The sequence below is a fragment of the Oncorhynchus mykiss genome, chromosome 19 (genome assembly GCF_057628025.1).
Source record: "Oncorhynchus mykiss isolate SJ-2025 chromosome 19, ASM5762802v1, whole genome shotgun sequence".
Classification (NCBI taxonomy): Eukaryota; Metazoa; Chordata; class Actinopteri; order Salmoniformes; family Salmonidae; genus Oncorhynchus; species Oncorhynchus mykiss.
The window spans coordinates 39,715,058-39,733,510 of record NC_143040.1 but is presented as its reverse complement, the minus strand read 5'-3'; the positions used below and the strand labels follow the sequence as shown (position 1 = coordinate 39,733,510).

The 18,453-nt window shown below is 41.1% G+C and overlaps 1 long non-coding RNA gene across 2 annotated transcripts in view; it reads left to right on the top strand.

Annotated features, from left to right (window-relative positions):
* Positions 1-240: 240 nt before the first annotated feature.
* The window catches only part of LOC149975188 (uncharacterized), a 226,937-nt gene continuing 208,724 nt past the window's right edge, over positions 241-18,453 (top strand). Inside the window, exons 1-3 of one of the 2 annotated variants that reach the window (XR_016488919.1) lie at positions 241-833; positions 1,202-1,263; positions 1,487-1,558. This is a non-coding gene — a long non-coding RNA (uncharacterized LOC149975188). Of the gene's footprint in view, positions 834-1,201; positions 1,264-1,486; positions 1,559-18,453 lie in introns of those variants that run through there. The other variant, XR_016488920.1, reaches the window with a different exon arrangement.

Genomic DNA, 18,453 nt, shown 5'->3' with positions numbered 1-18,453 from the left:
CTCCCAACATCCAGATGAAAAGTTTTTAAAAACTACAATAAAAGTTTGTAGAAACATGTCAAACAACACAAAACACAGTTTAGCTTGTTGTTAACCTCTTAGAGCTCTAGGGGCGCTATTTCATTTTTGGATAAAAAACGTTCCCGTTTTAAGCGCGATATTTTGTCACGAAAAGATGCTCGACTATGCATATTCTTGACAGTTTTGGAAAGAAAACACTCTGAAGTTTCAGAATCTGCAAAGATTTTGTCTGTAAGTGCCCCAGAACTCATTCTACAGGCGAAACCAAGATGATGCATCACCCAGGAATTAGCAGAATTTCTGAAGCTCTGTTTTCCATTCTCTCCTTATATGGCTGTGATTGCGCAAGGAATGAGCCTACACTTTCTGTCGTTCGCCCAAGGTCTTAGCAGCATTGTGACGTATTTGTAGGCATATCATTGGAAGATTGGCCATAAGAGACTACATTTTCCAGAGGTCCGCCCGGTGTCCTTTGTCTAAATTTGTGCGTAATCTTCAGGTGCAGGCATTTTCTCCTGGGATTCAGGAGAGAAAGCATGTTTCCAAGAACGATGTATCAATGAAGAGGTATGTGAAAAACACCTTGAGGATTGATTCTAAACAACGTTTGCCATGTTTTCAGTCGATATTATGGAGTTAATTTGGAAAAAAGTTTGCGTTTTGAGGACTGAATTTATGGATTTTTTTTGGTAGCCAAATGTGATGTATAAAACGAAGCTATTTCTAATACACAAGGAATCTTTTTGGAAAAACTGAGCATCTGCTATCTAACTGAGAGTATCCTCATTGAAAACATCAGAAGTTCTTCAAAGGTAAATGATTTTATTTGAAGGCTTTTATGTTTTTGTTAATGTTGCGTGCTGGATGCTAACGCTAATGCTAACGCTAAATGCTAACGCGAAATGCTAACTCTAGCTAGCTACTTTTACACAAATGATTGTTTTCCTATGGTTGAGAAGCATATTTTGAAAATCTGAGATGACAGTGTTGTTTACAAAAGGCTAAGCTTGAGAGATGGCATATTTATTTCATTTCATTTGCGATTTTCATAAATAGTTAACGTTGTGTTATGCTAATGAGCTTGCTGATAGATTTACACAATCCTGGATACAGGGTTTTTTTCATAGCTAAACGTGACGCAGAAAACGGAGCGATTTGTCCTAAACAAATAATCTTTCAGGAAAAACTGAACATTTGCTATCTGAGAGTCTCCTCAATGAAAACATCTGAAGTTCTTCAAAGGTAAATGATTTTTTTGAATGCTTTTCTGTTTTTTTGTGTAAATGTTGCCAGCTGAATGCTAATGCTAAATGCTACGTTAGCCATCAATACTGTTACACAAATGATTGTTTTGCAATGGTTGAGAAGCATATTTTGAAAATCTGAGATGACAGTGTTGTTAACAAAAGGCTAAGCTTGAGAGCTAGCATATTTATTTCATTTCATTTGCGATTTTCATGAATAGTTAACGTTGCGTTATGGTAATGAGCTTGAGTCTGTATTCACGAACCCGGATCCGGGATGGGGAGATCAGAAAGGTTAATCCACCTGAAGTGTCTGATTTCAATAAAGCTTTTTGGCGAAAGCATACCAAGTGTTTATGTAAGGACATCTCCCCAGTAGTCAAAATATTACAATTAGCTAGCAGCCAAGTAGATTGGTCACAAAAGTCAGAAAAGCAATAAATTAAATCACTTACCTTTGATGATCTTCAGATGTTTGCACTCACGAGACTCCCAGTTACACAATACATTTTCCTTTTGTTCCATAAAGATGATTTTTATATCCAAAATACCTCCATTTGGTTGTTCAGAAATCCAGTCACGACATCGCAGACAAATAGTATCCGTAATGTTCGTAGAAACATTTAAAAAAAAAATGTATAATCAAGCCTCAGGTTGTTTTTATAATAGATAATATATCAACCGGGAATTTAGCTTCTTCAATAGGAGAGAGAAAATGGCTGCTTCAAGCTGTTGCGCATACAAAACACTGCTGGCACCCAGCCATACAATGACGGGATGTGATCTTTCGCACTCCTTTTTCAGAATAAAAGCCTAAAACTATGTCTAAAGACTGTTCACACCATGGGGAAGCCATAGGAAAGGGAATCTGGTTGATATCCCTTTAAATGGAGCAAAGGTGGGCTATGGAACATGGAGCTTTCAAAATAGATGCCACTTCCTGGTTTGATTTTCCAACGGTTTTCGCCAGCAATATCAGTTCTGTTACACTCACAATATTTTGACAGTTTTGGAAACTTTAGAATGTTTTCTCTCCTAATTTGACAATTATATGCATATTCTAGCTTCTCGACCTGAGTAGCAGGCAGTTTAATTTGGGCACGCTTTTCATCCAAAATTCAGAATGCTGCTCCCTACCCTAGTGAAGTTAACTGAGCTGGTCATTGATAAGTCATTGTCTCAACGTTACCTTATAATGCTGTGTAAGGTTCCAGGAACCCAAGTGATTTGGGTGGATCCCATCCTCCTTATAAAACATGTTTTGCATCCAAAAGGTATCGAAATTGTCAACAAAAGTTACACCCATTGAGCTGCAATAATCACATAGCCAGTTGTGAAGAGAAAGAATCCTGCTAAAGCACTCAATGCCACGATTCAGAGAGGGCACAGGGCCAGATATTAGAGTTATTTTATCAGTGTCTAGCAGAGTCAATCAGCTCTTTGAAATCCAGTTTCAACTGTTCAAAGCCGCCATTCATAATGTCATTAAAACACACATGGACTACGATAGAATCGATTTCCATGTCCTGATGTAGTAAATTCGGGAGCATTTTAGTTATGTAATTTACTCGAGCTCCGGGATAGGACATTGTTTTAGCACCAGGAACCGTCACATTTTTTACCATGGAGCGGCCCAAAATCACGGCTGGCAAGAAGGACTCTTCACTGGTTTCGGAGAACCCTTTAAGGATGGCGAGTGCCAGGATAACTTGAGTCTGTAGGTCTCGGCGCCTGTAGAAACAGGTACCCCAGTAAAAAAGGTGCAGGAAGATCAGGTTACAGAACGGCAAAACTGTTTGTTGTTTGTAAGCGCTCCAGGCCTCTCGTTGGGAGTGTAGACTGCTTGTGGGAGGCCACTGTCTTCGGCTTCCACGGCTTGTGACATACGACCATCGTTGATTGCCATGCTCCTATTTGACTCCACTATTAGATGGGGTAGGAGAGGCAGTATATAGCTCCCCTGGTGAATAAACTCTGGTTAACACCGGCCAGTCGGATAACGACCAGGCAGAGATGCATCCAACAAGCATGAACGCCGTTCAGGCACCGGCGTAGAAAAGGTGAACATTCCACTCTGCGTTTTCCCAGTTTCTTACGTAGTCCGGCAACCTGCGTGATCAAGGAAGCCACCTCAAGCCTATAATACTCGGCAAGCAAACAATAGCCGCATTGAAACTCTGAGAGGTCCAGTTTGTCCGTAGTAGATACAGCTCCTACATTGCTGGAACCGTACATTTTCTCTCCAGACAAAGGGGGCTCCTTTGCTAAACTGATCTGGGACTAACTTCATTAGCTTGATGGCTAGCAGCTTAGCTAGATTAGGGTCTCTGTCAAGCAGGTTCCAACCTGTTAGTTAAGCGGGATTCCGGGACAAGAAATAGCGGTCCTAGCTGTTAAAAGCTAACCGCGTTGCACAATCCATGCAAAAAGAGGTTTGGTATTTATATTTAACAAAAATGTATTATGTTTTAGTAAAAAAATACAAGCCTAGCGTTTCCAGCATACAGTGTTCAGCTGCGCACTCTGATGACGTAGAAGTAGTCAGTCAGTCAGTCAGTTAGTCGATGACCTAATAAGTCCACATCATGGTCGATTCCATTCTGGACAGCTGAGTTAACTCGAGCACCTGTCATTACAATGTCTTGTTCAACTGTGATTTAGAAACACTCATAGGCATAGTGCATTCGGTAAGTATTCAGAACCCTTCCTGAGTGGCGCAGCGGTCTAAGGCACTGCATCTCAGTGCAAGAGGCATCACTACAGTCCCTGGTTCAATTCCAGGCTGTATCACATCCAGCAGTGATTGGGAGTCCCATAGGGTGGCTCACAATTGACTTGCCTAGTTAAATAAAGGTTCAAATATATATATATATATTTTTTTCACATTTTGTTAAGTTGCAACCTTTAAATAAATAAAAATCCTCATTAATCTACACACAATAACCCACAATAACAGGTATTCAGATTTTTTTGCAAATTTCTTATAGCACATAAGTATTCAGGCCCGTCGCTATGAGACTTGAAATTGAGCTCAGGTGCATCCTGTTTCCATTGATCATCCTTGAGATGTTTCTATAACTTGATTGAAGTTGATCTAGAGCAAAAGAAACGCACACCTATATAGGCCAGGTGCTGGCTAGCGGAGTGGAAAACTTGAAAATAAAGGAGAGCCGCACACTCTAAAAGCTCAGATGCAAACATTTTATGTCCAACGTTTCGACAGTCAAGCTGTCGTCATCGGGGTATAAAGACAGCTTTCCTGTCGAAACGTAAGACATTACATTTTTGCAGCTGAGCTCTTAGTGTGTGCGGCTCCCCTTTATTTTCAAATTCAATTGATTGGACATTCTTTAAAGGCACTAACGTGTCTATATGAGGTCCCACAGTTGACAGTGCATGTCAGAGCAAACACCAAGCCATGAGGTCGAAGGAATTGTCCGTAGAGCTCCGAGACATGATTGTGTCGATCTGGGGAAGAGTACCAAAACATTTCTGCAGCATTAAAGATCCCCAAAAACACAGTGGCCTCCATCATTCTTAAATGGGAGAAGTTTGGAACCACCAAGACTCTTCCTAGAGCTGGCCGCCAGCCAACCTGAGCAATCAGGGGAGAAGGGCCTTTGTTTGGGAAGTGACCAAGAACCTGATGGTCAATCTGACGGTACTCCAGTGTTCCTCTGTGGAGATGCTAGAAACTTCCAGAAGTACAACCATCTTTGCAGAATTCCAACAAACAGGCCTTAATGGTAGAGTGGCCAGACGGAAGCCACTCCTCAGTAAAAGGCGCATGACAGCCCACTTGGAGTGGGCCAAAAAGCACCTAAAGACTCTCAGACCATGAGAAACAAGATTCTCTGGTCTGATGAAACCAAGATGGAACTCTTCGGCCTGAATAGCAAGCGTCAACATCTGGAGGAAACCTTGCACCACAGTGAAGAATGGTGGTGGCAGCATCATGTTTTGGGATGTTTTTCAGCAGCAGGGATTGGGAGAAAGCTGAACAGAGCAAAGTGCAGAGAGATCCTTGATGAAAACCTGCTCCATAGAGCTCAGGACATCAGACAGGGGGGAAGGTTCACATTCCAACAAGATAAGCACACAGTCAAGACAACGCAGGAGTGGCTTTGGGACAAGTCTCTGAATGTCCTTGAGCGGCCCAGTCAGAGCACGGACTTGAACCCGATCTAACGTCTCTGGAGAAACCTGAAAATAGCAGAGCTTGAGAAGATCTGCAGAGAAGAATGGGAGAAACTCCCCAAATACAGGTGTTCCAAGCTTGTAGTGTCATACCCAAGAAGACTCAAGAATGTAATCGCTGCCAAATGTGCATCAACAAAGTACTGAGTAAAGTGTTTGAATAATTATGTAATATTTACGTTTTTTTTATATATATACATTTGCAAGAAAAAAACTGTTTTTGCTTTGTCATTATGAGGTATAGTGTGTAGATTGATGAGGGGGGAAATAACCACGTATTCCATGTTAGAATAAGGCTGTAATGTAACAAAATGTGAAAAAGGAAAGGGGTCTGAATATTTTCAGAAATCACAATATATGCAATCAAGGCAGACACAGATTTGATCATAATAACGATTGCTCCATTGCAATAACAGTGCAACATTTTTGTAGTGCAAAAACATTTGACATGGACTTGGACATGCTCTACCAAAATGTCACCATATGTTGACAGTAGCTACAGTTGAAGTCGGAAGTTTACATACCCTTATGTTGGAGTCATTAAAACTTGTTTTTCAACAACTCCACAAATGTCTTGTTAACCAACTATAGTTTTGGCAAGTCGGTTAGGACATCTACTTTGTGTACAACACAAGTAATATTTCCAACAATTGTTTACAGACAGATTATTTCACTTATAATTCACTGTATCACAATTCCAATGGGTCAGAAGTTTACATACACTAAGTTGACTGTGCCATTAAACAGCTTGGAAAATTCCAGAAAATTATGTCATGGCTTTAGAAGCTTCTGATAGGCCAATTGACATAATTTCAGTCAATTTAGGTGTACCTGTGGATGTATTTCAAGGCCTAGCTTCAAACTCAGTGCCTCTTTGCTTGACATCATGGGAAAATCTAAAGAAATCAGATAGGACCTCAGAAAAATAATCCATCATACCGCTCAGGAAGGAGTTGTGTTCTGTCTCCTCGAGATGAACGTATTTTGGTGTGAAAAGTGCAAATCAATCCCAGAACAACAGCAAAGGACCTTGTGAAGATGCTGGAGGTAACAGGTACAAAAGTATCTATATCCACAGTAAAACGAGTCCAATATCGACATAACCTGAAAGGCCACTCAAGGATGAAGGCACTGCACCAAAACCGGCATTGCATTGTTATGAAGCCTTGACTTTCTGTTTGTGAAGTGTCTGGGTCTGTCCCAAATGGCACCTTATTCCATATATATTCCACTTCTTTTGACAAGGCCCCATAGGGCTCTGGTCAAAAGTAGTGCACTATGTAGGGAATATGGTCCAATTTAGGAAGCATCCTCTCTCTAAGAGCTATTGCTGGAATACAGCGAGCCGAGGTGATAACATGGGACAGGAGATGTTGTGTGTTAGTCACTTTAGACGGCCCAGTCTATTTCGGTTTGCATGGAGCTTTAAATATTTATTAGTCATTAATTTGCCAAGGCGATGGTGAGCAAACAGGGCTACACGCGTCTGGTCGGCAGGCCTGTAATGATCATCACACTGCTTATCTCCAGTAGTGGTGCGTGGGTAAAATCACTGGGAAGCCAAGCCAGAAGCAATAGCCATATTACAACCAGGCAAAATAAGAAGACACAGTGGCATTCAACCAAACCTTTGTTTCATCACAAAATCATAGAGCAACCTCTGTCCGGTGAAGTCCACAAAGCATATTGCATGTAATAAACAGTTACATGACCTGCGGCATGGTCAAGCAAGTTAATGCTTTCAACATTTACGGACTACTGAACAACTATTGATTTAGAACCACAGAGAGTTACTGCAAGTCGCAAAGAAAACAGGAGCTGCCTCCACTTATTCCAGCACCATTTCAATTTCAACATTTCAACATAATCAAATCACTGTCATACAGTACACGCTTTGATTTTTGTTGTCTTAGACTACCTGGCTAAAATGCTTGCCCACTAGCCTAACTTCCATTCATGGGCAACATTAGCTAGTTACCATTATTAGCCTTCTACATCTAGCTACATATTGAACTTCTATCCTCTCAGTCCAGGGGCACAATGTATGAATTTGTAGTTGGATCAGAATCACCATTATAATCATTGGCCAGTACGGAGAATTAAGTAAAACTACAAGTCCAAATCCCTATCTCCTTCCATGGTTAACATAGAAAAGGGAACATTTTTGCTAGCTAGCTGGCCAATGGAGGACAGCAACACAACGAGAAGCAACAATTCAAGTTGTTTCTGTCAATGACATATTTCTCTTCATGCGGTGTGGTAGGAGTGAAGCCAAATCCAAACGGGCTTCCCTTGACCCTTTTCTTTGGTAGACCATTCACAGTTGAGCTCACTCAGTGTAGCTCAACGCTGATTAGCTATTATTTTATACTTTTTTATGAAAGGAGGCCAAATGCTCGCTGGCTTCCCTTGCATTCAATGCTACAGGCAGCAATAATGTCATACACTTTATGACCAGACAGCATCAGATAGATGGCCTACACATACAGAGACAGAAGGGCGCTGTTTTGCTCACTCGGATGCTTCCTCCAGTGAGATATTTTCAGCCTCATGCGAATTGAAGGAAAATTATGAAAAATAAAAAAAATATATATATTTTTTTTCTTGGTCAAATTTTTGGGGAAGCCTGGCTTCCCTTGGCATCCATGAATACACATCACTGCCTATCTCGGTGATGGTCAGAGATTAAACAGAAGCAGAGAGTAGAGAGCAGTCACCTCAAGATGACTTTCATACTCAGCTCTCATTCTGCTCTCTCACACCCAACCTGTTCTGTTACACACGCAGGTATGCATGCACACACACACCCAACATGTACTGTCAAAGTACACCCCCTTATGTATTTGTTTAAGCTATTAAGGCATTTGCCGACTACACAACAGTGGTAGGCCTGATCACCGACAATGATGAGCCTATAGGGAGGAGGTCAGAGACCTGGCAGTGTGGTGCCAGGATAACAACCTCTTCCTCAATGTGATGATGACAAAGGAGATGATCATGGTCTACAGGAAAAGGACGGGGCTGTAGAGAAGCAGTTTGACTGCAAAGCATTACAGAGGGTAGTGCGAACAGCCCAGTACATCACTGGGTCCAAGCTTCCTTCCATCCAGGACCTCTATACCAGGCGGTGTCAGAGGAAGGCCCTAAAAATTGCCAAAGACTTCAGCCACCCTAGTCATATACTGTTCTCTCTGCTACCGAACTGCAAGCGATACCAGAGTGCCAAGTCTAGGTTCAAAAGGCTTCTTAACAGCTTCTACACCCAAGCCATGAGACTCCTGAACACTTAATCAAATGGCTACCCAGACTATTTGCATTGGCCTTTTGGATATCAGAGCAGCGGTAACTCACCAGCATCACGACTGGGAATACGACTTTTCCAAATTGGATCCTTTGTTTGTACCCCCCAGGTGAATTTAACTGATTCCGGAGGCTGATCCAAAACACCGCAGGTGGAGAAGAGGTATTCGGAGAGAACTTCAAGTCCGATTCAGGAGGCGCGCACACCATCCACCGCTTCCGAGTATATTACTTGCTAATGTTCAGTCTCCGGATAATAAAGTAGACAAGCTCAGGGCGAGAATCTCCTTCCAGAGCAGCTCATGGTGTGATTTTGATAAAATACAGAAACTCAAGTCCTTTTGATCACCCGACTTAGTTCGGTCGGCATTTGATTGTGAGGTATTCTCCCAAGAGAATCTCCCAAGAGAATTCTCCTTGGTTATAGTCACAGCCTTGTATATTCCCCCTCAAGCCGATACCACGACGGCCCTCAAAGAACTTCACTGGATTTTATGGAAACTGGAAACCACATACCTAAGGCTGCGTTTATTGTAGCTGGGGATTTTATTTTAACAAAGCACATTTGAGAAAAACACTACCAAAGTTCTATCAACACATTGACTGTAGTACTCGAGCTGCTAAAACACTCAACTACTGCTACTCCAACTTCCGGGTTGCCAATAAGCCCCCCCCCCGCCCTCCCTCCCTTTGGCAAATCGGATCATACTCCGTTTTGCTCCTCCCTTCCTATAGGCAGAAACAGGAAGTACCCGTGCTAAGGACTATTCAACGCTGATCTGACCAACTGGAATCCACTCTTCAAGATTGTTTTGATCACGCGGACTGGGATATGTTTCCAGGTAGCCTCTTAGAATTACAGTGATGAATACACTGATACGCTGACTGAGTTTAGCAGGAAGTGTATAGGAGATGTTTTACCTACTGTGACTATTAAAACCTACCCTAACAAGAAACCGTGGATAGATGGCAGCATTTTCACAAAACTGAAAGCGCGAACAACCGTATTTGACCATGGCAAGGTGACTGGGAATAAGGCCGAATACAAACAGGCAAAACATCAGTATAGAGACAAAGGGGAGTCGCAAATCAACGGTTCAGACACGAGACATATGTATCAGGGTCTACAGACAATCACAGACTACAAAGGGAAAACCAGCCATGTCGCAGACACTGATGTCTTGTATTCCGGACAAGCTAAACACCTTCTTCACCCGCTTTGAGGATAACACAGTGCCACTGACACGGCCCGTTACCAAGGATGGTGGGCTCTCCTTCTCCTTGGCCGATGTGAGCAAGACATTTAAACGTGTTGACCCTCACAAGTCTGCCGGTCCAGACAACATCCCTAGCCACATTCTCAGAGCATGCGCTGACCAGCTGGCTGAAGTGTTTGTTTACGGATACATTAAATCTCTCCCTATCCCAGTCTGCTGTCCCCACTTGATTCAAGATGTCCACCATTGTTCCTGTAACCAAGAAAGCAAAGGTAATTGAACTAAATGACTATTAACCCATAGCACTCACTTATGTCATCATGAAGTGCTTTGAGAGGCTAGTTAAGGATCATATCACCTCTACCTTACCTGACATGCTAGACCAACTTCCATTTGCTTACCAGCCCAATAGATTCACAGACGATGCAATCGCCATCGCACTACACACTGCCCTACCCCATCTGGACAAGAGGAATAACTATGTAAGAATGCTTTTTATTTAAGTAATATGTGTTCAGGAAGTGGCAATGTGTCTAATAAGCTATAAGTTTAATGAATATTTATATTTTGTGTTTTAAGTTAACACCAAGTAAAACTGAAAGGATATCACTGTTACGCACAGTTCATTGACTATAGCTCCACATTCAACACCATAGTACCCTCCAAGCTCATCATTAAGCTCGGGGCCCTGGGTCTGAACCCTGCCCTGTGCAACTCGATCCTGGACTTCATGACGGGCCGCCCCCAGGTGGTGAAGTTAGGAAACAACACTTCCTCTTCACTGATCCTCAACACAGGGGCCTCACAAGGGTACATGCTCAGCCCCCTCCTGTACTCCCTGTTCACGATGACTGATGATTGGCTGAGAGAAATTCAGGATAAAAATATTGTGGGGGCTGTCTTGTTAGACATCAGTGCAGCTTTTGACATTATTGATCATAGTCTGCTGCTGGAAAAACGTATGTGTTATGCCTTTACACCTCCTGCTATAATGTGGATACAGAGTTACTTGTCTAACAGAATGCAGAAGGTGTTCTTTAATGGAAGCCTCTCAAACATAATCCAGGTAGAATCAGGAATTCCCCATGGTAGCTTTTTAGGCCCCTTGCTTTTTTACGTCTTTACTAACTACGTGCCATTGGCTTTGAGTAAGGCCAGCGTGTCTATGCATTACCTTCCTACTTAAATTCTCTGGTGTTACCTAAACCACAAAACCAAGCAACAATAATCAGAAACTGTCAAAGAACTCTGCTCCAAATGTCCAACTGTGTTTTTTACAGCCCGCTCGCTTCCAACCACAGCTAATCTATTTTTCAATCTCAAGGCTCAATCATGTAACATTGCATTAAAACCTCAGCTTCTTCAAATTACCTAAATATTGCATCATTAGAGTGCCATCCCAAAACCCCACTAATAACATATTACCATTCACATACTGTTAACCAAGTTTAGCTGTAGGTTTTTGGATTCCTTTCTCTGCATGTTGAACAAGTGCATTACTCAAATCAATAGCGCCAACTAAACTGACTTTTTGCGATATAAAGAAGGATTTTATCTAACAAAATGACCATGCATGTTGTAGCTGGGACCCTTTGGATTGCAAATCATAGGAAGATTTAAAGAAAGTAACTGAATATTTAATCGCTATTTGTGATTTTATGAAGCCTGTGCCGGTGGAAAAATATGTTGATGTGGGGCGCTGTCCTCAAACAATCGCATGGCATGCTATCGCTGTAAAGCCTATTGTAAATCAGACAATGTAGTTACATAGATGAACAAGACTTTAAGCTATTAACCAACATAAGACACTAGTACGTACCTAAATGTTTAACATCCATAATGTTTATGATTATTTATTTGAATTGCACGCCCTTGTCGACCGGTGCCCCTAGCCCTACACAGAGGTTCACTTACTTATTCCAGCCTGCACTGTGAATGATTACTCAATGTATAATTTTCTGGGGGGAAAAGCACAAGTGTTTGTGTTTAATTAATTTAGTCAAATTGTGTTAGTCTATTATTGTGACTTAGATGAAAATCAGACCACATTTTATGAGTAATCAATGCAGAAATCCAGGTAATTCCAAAGGGATCACAAACTTTTTCTTGCAACTGTATAGTCAGGCGGTTGAGGATGGGTTATTAGCAATTGTGTATGTGTGTGTGTGGGTGAACAAACAGCCGACCCACTCATCACTATTACAAATATTGTCTCTGCACTTCATTAATTACCACACGTTCTCAGCTTGAAAATATCCTCTTCGCTCTATATCTCTCCAGCAGCTAATCGAATTGATCCTGTAAAAAGCACACTTACCTATTATCCTCAGAATGGGGAATGAACTGTAAATAATTCAGGTCTTTGAATGGAGACTCAGTCTGCGTCCCAAATGGCACTCTATTCTGTTATTAGTGCACTACTTTTGACCAGAGCCACACAGTGTGAGTCCCAAATAGCATCATATTCCCTATATAGTGCTGAGACAGAGACACTGGGCCATAATAGAGATAACTGAACTCAACACAATGAATGCAAGCATTTCAATGGCTAGGATTAAAACCACAATCCTGAGTCTGTCATTTTATCCTAAAGACAGCCACATCACTTTGAGCATTTGACAGCAGGAAAAATCCCAGATTATGTGTTTGGAGAGCAGACTCACTGCACTATAACATTGAAATGACTTTACTGTCCCATGTGACTCAGTTTCTAGAGCATGGCACTTGCAACGCCAGGGTTGTGGGTTCAATTCCCACGGGGGACCAGTACGAAAATGTATGCACTCACTACTGAAAGTCGCAAAATATATTTTATGTACTTGCATGCTTTTGTAATTTAATAGCTCTCCAGAAAAAAACGCTATACGAAATGACCTCAAAACACAATGTTGTGTGAGCGCTGCATATTTAGAGCGGCAGCGTCTCCAACTGCAGACGTGAGGAATCCTCAGTCAGATCGAGTACGACATTGTTATCTGGGAGGCAGCGATGAAGCATCTGCATTAGAGTAGCATGGAGCTGTAGCACCGACTGACACTCCTGTATGCTGCTGTCTCCCTGATCCAAGAGAGCTGCTAGGATAAAGCAGGGACAGGGAACATAATCAGATTCGGAAGATTGCAGCCAGAAACATATTTCCCCCTTTCTGTCATTCTGACTGGAATCAAACAGCTGTGTCAAGGAGTCATTGTGATTAATCTGCTCTTTTGCCTTTTCAGAATTTAATTTAAGGTGCCTGGTAAACAAAGCTGTGTCCCAAATGGCACCCTATTCCCTATGTAGTGCACTGGTCAACTGGGCCCTGGTTTAAAGTAGTGCACTAAATAGAGAATTGGATGCCATTTGTGATGCAGATAAAGAAAGGTCATTGTGGCATTGAAATGGCTGTTCTGCATACAAGGAAAGAGAGACATGAATGTATGCATGCAGAGCTGAGATGGCTTTGACACATAAATCCTGCTTCATCTCTGCTGAGTCAACCTGCGAGGGCTTGTATGACATGGTAATCGTGGCGTTCTCTGCATATTTTTGTCTGACTTAAAAGGTAGTTGTATTCTTTGATCATGATTTACAGTATTGTAACATATTAAGATAAATGAGCACACATTAGAAGATTATCTATCTAATCAACTGCCATCAACTGCTAGCTAGCTAATTTTTTTTTTTTTTTTTTTTAAATGTTATTGACCTTTATTTATAGGGATGAACTCGTGAAATCATGGATATCATTTTTTGTCTCTGTATTTGTAGTTAAAATGGATCCCCATTTGTTGCTGCCAAGGCAGCAGCTATTCATCCTGGGGTCCAGCAAAATTAAGGCAGTTATACAATTTTAAAAACATTTTCAATACATTCACAGCAGATTTCACAACACATTAAGTGTGTGCCCTCAGGCCACTACTCCACTACATATCTTAAACACAAAATTAATGCATACGTGTGTGTAGGGTGCGTATGTTATAGTGTGTGTGTATGCATGTGTCTGTGCCTGTGTTTCTTCACTGTTCCAAAAGGTGTATTTTATAAAAATTAAACAAATAAAATGTTACTGCTAGCATGAGTTACTTGATGTGGAAGAGAGTTCGATGCAGTCATGGCTCTGTGTAGCACTGTGTGCCTCCCATAATCTGTTCTGGACTTGGGGACTGTGAAGAGACCTCTGGTGGCATGTCTTGTGGGGTATACATGTGTGTCCGAGCTGTGTGCCAGTAGTTCAAAGAGACAGCTCAGGTGCATTCAACACCTCTCACAAATAGAAGTAGTGATGAAGTAAATCTCTCCTCCTCTTTGAGCCAGGACCTGCATATTATTAATGTTAGCTCTCTGTGTTTTAAAAAAATATATATTTCACCTTTATTTAACCAGGTAAGCTAGTTGAGAACAAGTTGTCATTTGTATGACATGGTGTACAGCCGAGGGCCACCTGTGCTGCCCTGTTCTGAGCCAATTTAAATTTTCTTAAGTCCCTCTTTGTGGCACCTGACCACAGGAATTAACACTAGTCCAGGTGCAAAACTAGTCACACATATTATCCAGATACTGACTGTTAGCACTTGGCAGCTTCCCAAAGAATGGGCAATAGGTGAGGCACTGTTGGTTAAGGGCTTGTAAGTAAGTATTGCACGTTAAGGTCTACAGTTGTTGTATTCGGCTAATGTGACAAATAACGTTTTACTTGATTTGAACCTGTCTCACCATCTGTCTCCAGTATGAAGGAAGTTAGAGGAAGTTTTGCGATCCAATGCTAACTAGTATTAGCGCAATGACTGCTAGCAATGACAGCTAGTCATTGCGCTAATGCTAGTTAGCAACTGCATGCAGAAACATAAAAATGGTATTCACGAGTTCATCTGACTCTGGAAAAATAGATAGGGCCTGTTTGCCAAAAAAGTGTCACCTTAAGCAGTGAATCATGCTCTCTCTCTCTCTCTTTCGCAGATGAACCCTGCAGAACACCAGTGACTTTCAGGCCCTACTCTACTCAGGCCCGATTGCTTCCAATTGCCCTGAAATAACTTCCTCCGTTAGTATCCATTAGCTGCTCATCTGTCTGACCCTTGCTCCCTGTGCTGCTTGCGCCCTTTGCATGTCTTGTGTCGTGACTATCATTAATGTGATGATGGCTATTCATCAAATAATTACATACCACGTTCAATTATTATGTGATTAAATTAATCATATATTAATTAAGTAGTAATCTGGGGCACCACAGGAAAAGTGTATTTAAGTTACCATTTCCGGATTTAACTCAAAATGTCAGAATCTCGACATCATAGACATCATCCATCAATCATTTATTAATTGTTACCTTGTCAGTCTCATTCTGAATGTCGCAAAATGATTGGATATCTGCCCGAACCCTAGCATAAATGATGATTCAGCGATATACAAATTGGCTTAATTATTTATTTACTAACTAACTAAATAATCATACAGAAATACATAAAAACACACACACAGTGTAGCTATTGGTTACTAACACAATGCAATGAAAGGTCCCTAGTGGACTAAACCGATATGACGGTTTGTTACACAAAATGGCGGATTCAAAAGAGAGAGAAATGGAGAGACAAAGGAATTCAACTATCGGGACATTTGTAAACTATGCTTATGGGAATATGACTAGTTTGCACCTGAACGACCGCTCATTCGGATTTAGAAATGCAACACATATTTACACTTGTTTGTCCTTGTAGTCTCTCTGTTGAAATCAAGCGGTCTTTATACTGAGAGTAATTCACAGTCTCTGGTTGTCCTGTCCTTTGTAGTTGTAGTAGGTTGGTCTCAGAGTGTCTGTTAGAACGCATCTTCCAGAGGTCTATGAATGGTAATTTGATAGGGAAATGTTCTTATTTTCTCGTCTTTGGTCGAGTTTACTAGACTATTTTACATATAGAGCTGCAGACTGTGAACGTGTAGTCTCTATCTTCTTCACTAGTTGAGAGTTCCTGACCATTTGTGGTGCATTCAGCTCGTGCTGCACGTATACTGGTCTGGTAGAGTCTAACCATTCGTGACGTCCTGTTCAACACCATCCACCTGCTTGGTCTGGTGTGATTTTCTTCTTCTCTGTTGAAAGTTTCAGAGTTTCTAACCATTTCGTACCTTTCAGCTCACGCTGTCGGTCACGCTGGTCTAATATGAATTTTGTCAAGAGGGGTTTTATGCACTCTGGCAAAAGGGGGCATTCCATGACGCGGACATAATGTCTGTGCTCATGTGGGTGTGGTCACTGACTGGGTAAAACGTTTATATGAAAAACAATTCTTATTTAGAAGGCTAACATCACACTTAATTTTCTCACAAATAGTTTAATTTTTAATCATATAAGTTCCACAACATTTAGATGTAAACCTGACAACTGGGAAATGTACACTTTCAGAGATATACAGTAGTTATCTACAGTATATCTACCGTCTATAATGACATCACAAAATCTTAATGAATTCGACAGATTGTTCTTATAAATAGCCGAGGACCATTCCAAATATTGTTTCATTTCATTCATCCAATCGTGGATGTTACAGTACTACAACATCTCTCTCTGTTGTAAACAAAGGGATTTTTAACTTCCATTTCTGCAGAGTGGGAGAGAGAGTTCCTGCAAGGTATTTAAGGCCGTCATAAAACATCCAACTTCATCCCCTCCCCACCCCTCTCTGGTGGGAGAGGGGGGGGGCTCTCTCTGATCCTCACCCAGGAGGGAAAGTCATGGCTCTGCTTGTGTGAGTGTCCATAGCAATGCTTCTGTTTGCTGGTCTGCTCATTGATAAGAGTGAGCAGATAGCTGTAAACAAGCTGCTTTTCGTCAGTCTAAACTCTGACAAAACTAAAGAAACATTATTATTTTCTATCAAATAATCTCTTCTGTGGACTTTGACAATGTTCTGGTCTTATATTTGACAATGTTGAAGCCCTTCTGAAACCATGATATGTATTTCATAGCAGAGCACAAGTAAATGGCTTAGCTTCAAAATGTTAAAGATTAATTTAATGATACCCGACCCCTACATGTACCCTAGTTATTGATGAAAAAGCAGACCCTACCTGGCCCTAACCCAATGTATAATGTTGTGGCCCATCGGGGTCGGATAGCAGAGCCCTATTACACATCAATTACATGAAAAACAAGCACAAAACACAAAAAGCAAAACATAACCATAACCATATAAAAGAAACACATTATTCAGTATTCAGTGCCCTAGAGGCACCAACTCCAACAACTTTATTCCACATGAGAGGCACCAAAAAACAAAAAGCAGATTTACCTACAGCGGTTGTTTCTTTAAAAGTTACGAGTTTATGCCACGACCGTTAGTGGTAGATGGTGGCATTCTGTCATTGCACCACACTATCACAAGGGGGAGTTAGAATGCTGATCTATCGGTAGTCTAAACTGTGGCAATTAATGGAGGTGTTTTCAGTCTGTGATTTCACTTGACTTGTGGACTGGCGATTTTTGAAAAATAGGCACAGTGGGCTTTTGGTTTATCTCCCTCAAAAAGTACAAGAATTACAAATTAGTAAGAATGTCTCACCCCATGTTCAAGAATGGCCTTTTTCCCTTTATTCAGATAACAATTGCTCACTGTCGGTTATTTGAAACAAAATCATCTCCAAAATATAATTATTTTAAAACAAGAAATAGAAAGTTGGTTGCAATTTCAGTAAAAAAAAGAAGTAAGGAACTTGTCTATCAGCCCTGCATTAAAGACCAAAATTGGTTAAAGAGAATTGGGATAAATAAAAATATATACCAGTTTCATTTAAGGACCAAAAATGACAGCTTTGCCACATAGATTGTAAAATATTTGGGAAGAGATATTCGATGTACCGATTCCATGGCACATGGTTTATGAATAGACACGCAATTTTCTGTTTATTATAACTTACTGCAGGCCTAAAACCTATGTGTTTAACCTTCTGAATTAATGATTATATTGAAGATAGAAGCCGCCTCTTAATGAGTTCCGCGAGCCAATCATTTATCCAGCGATTATTATAATTATTATTACTGAATGATAGAGCATGGGGACTAGTCTTGATAAATCAGATTTTTATTTGGGAATGTTAGGATTATTTTGCTCTTAACTTGCAGTCACTTAGTAGCTTAGGCCTACAGTACTCTCAACTGGTCCCGTTGTACAGCGTCATATTTTCCTAACTGTAACCCTTAATTAAATCGCTTAGCCATGATTGTAAAATTAATCTGCTGATGCATTGGTCCAGAGGCAGGTGATATTGGTGGAGAGTCAGGCAGTAAATGAGGCATTGAAGAGGACGAGGAATGAGATGGATTTAAAATCCAAGCCAGGCACACCTGTGAGCTCTGGAACTCCACTTCCTGTTTGTGGACTAACCTCACTAGGGTAGGGGGCACTAGGGTAGGGGGCACTATTTTCACCTCCGGATGAAAAGAGTGCCCAAAGTAAACTGCCTGTTACTCAGGCCCAGAAGCTATGATGTGCACATAA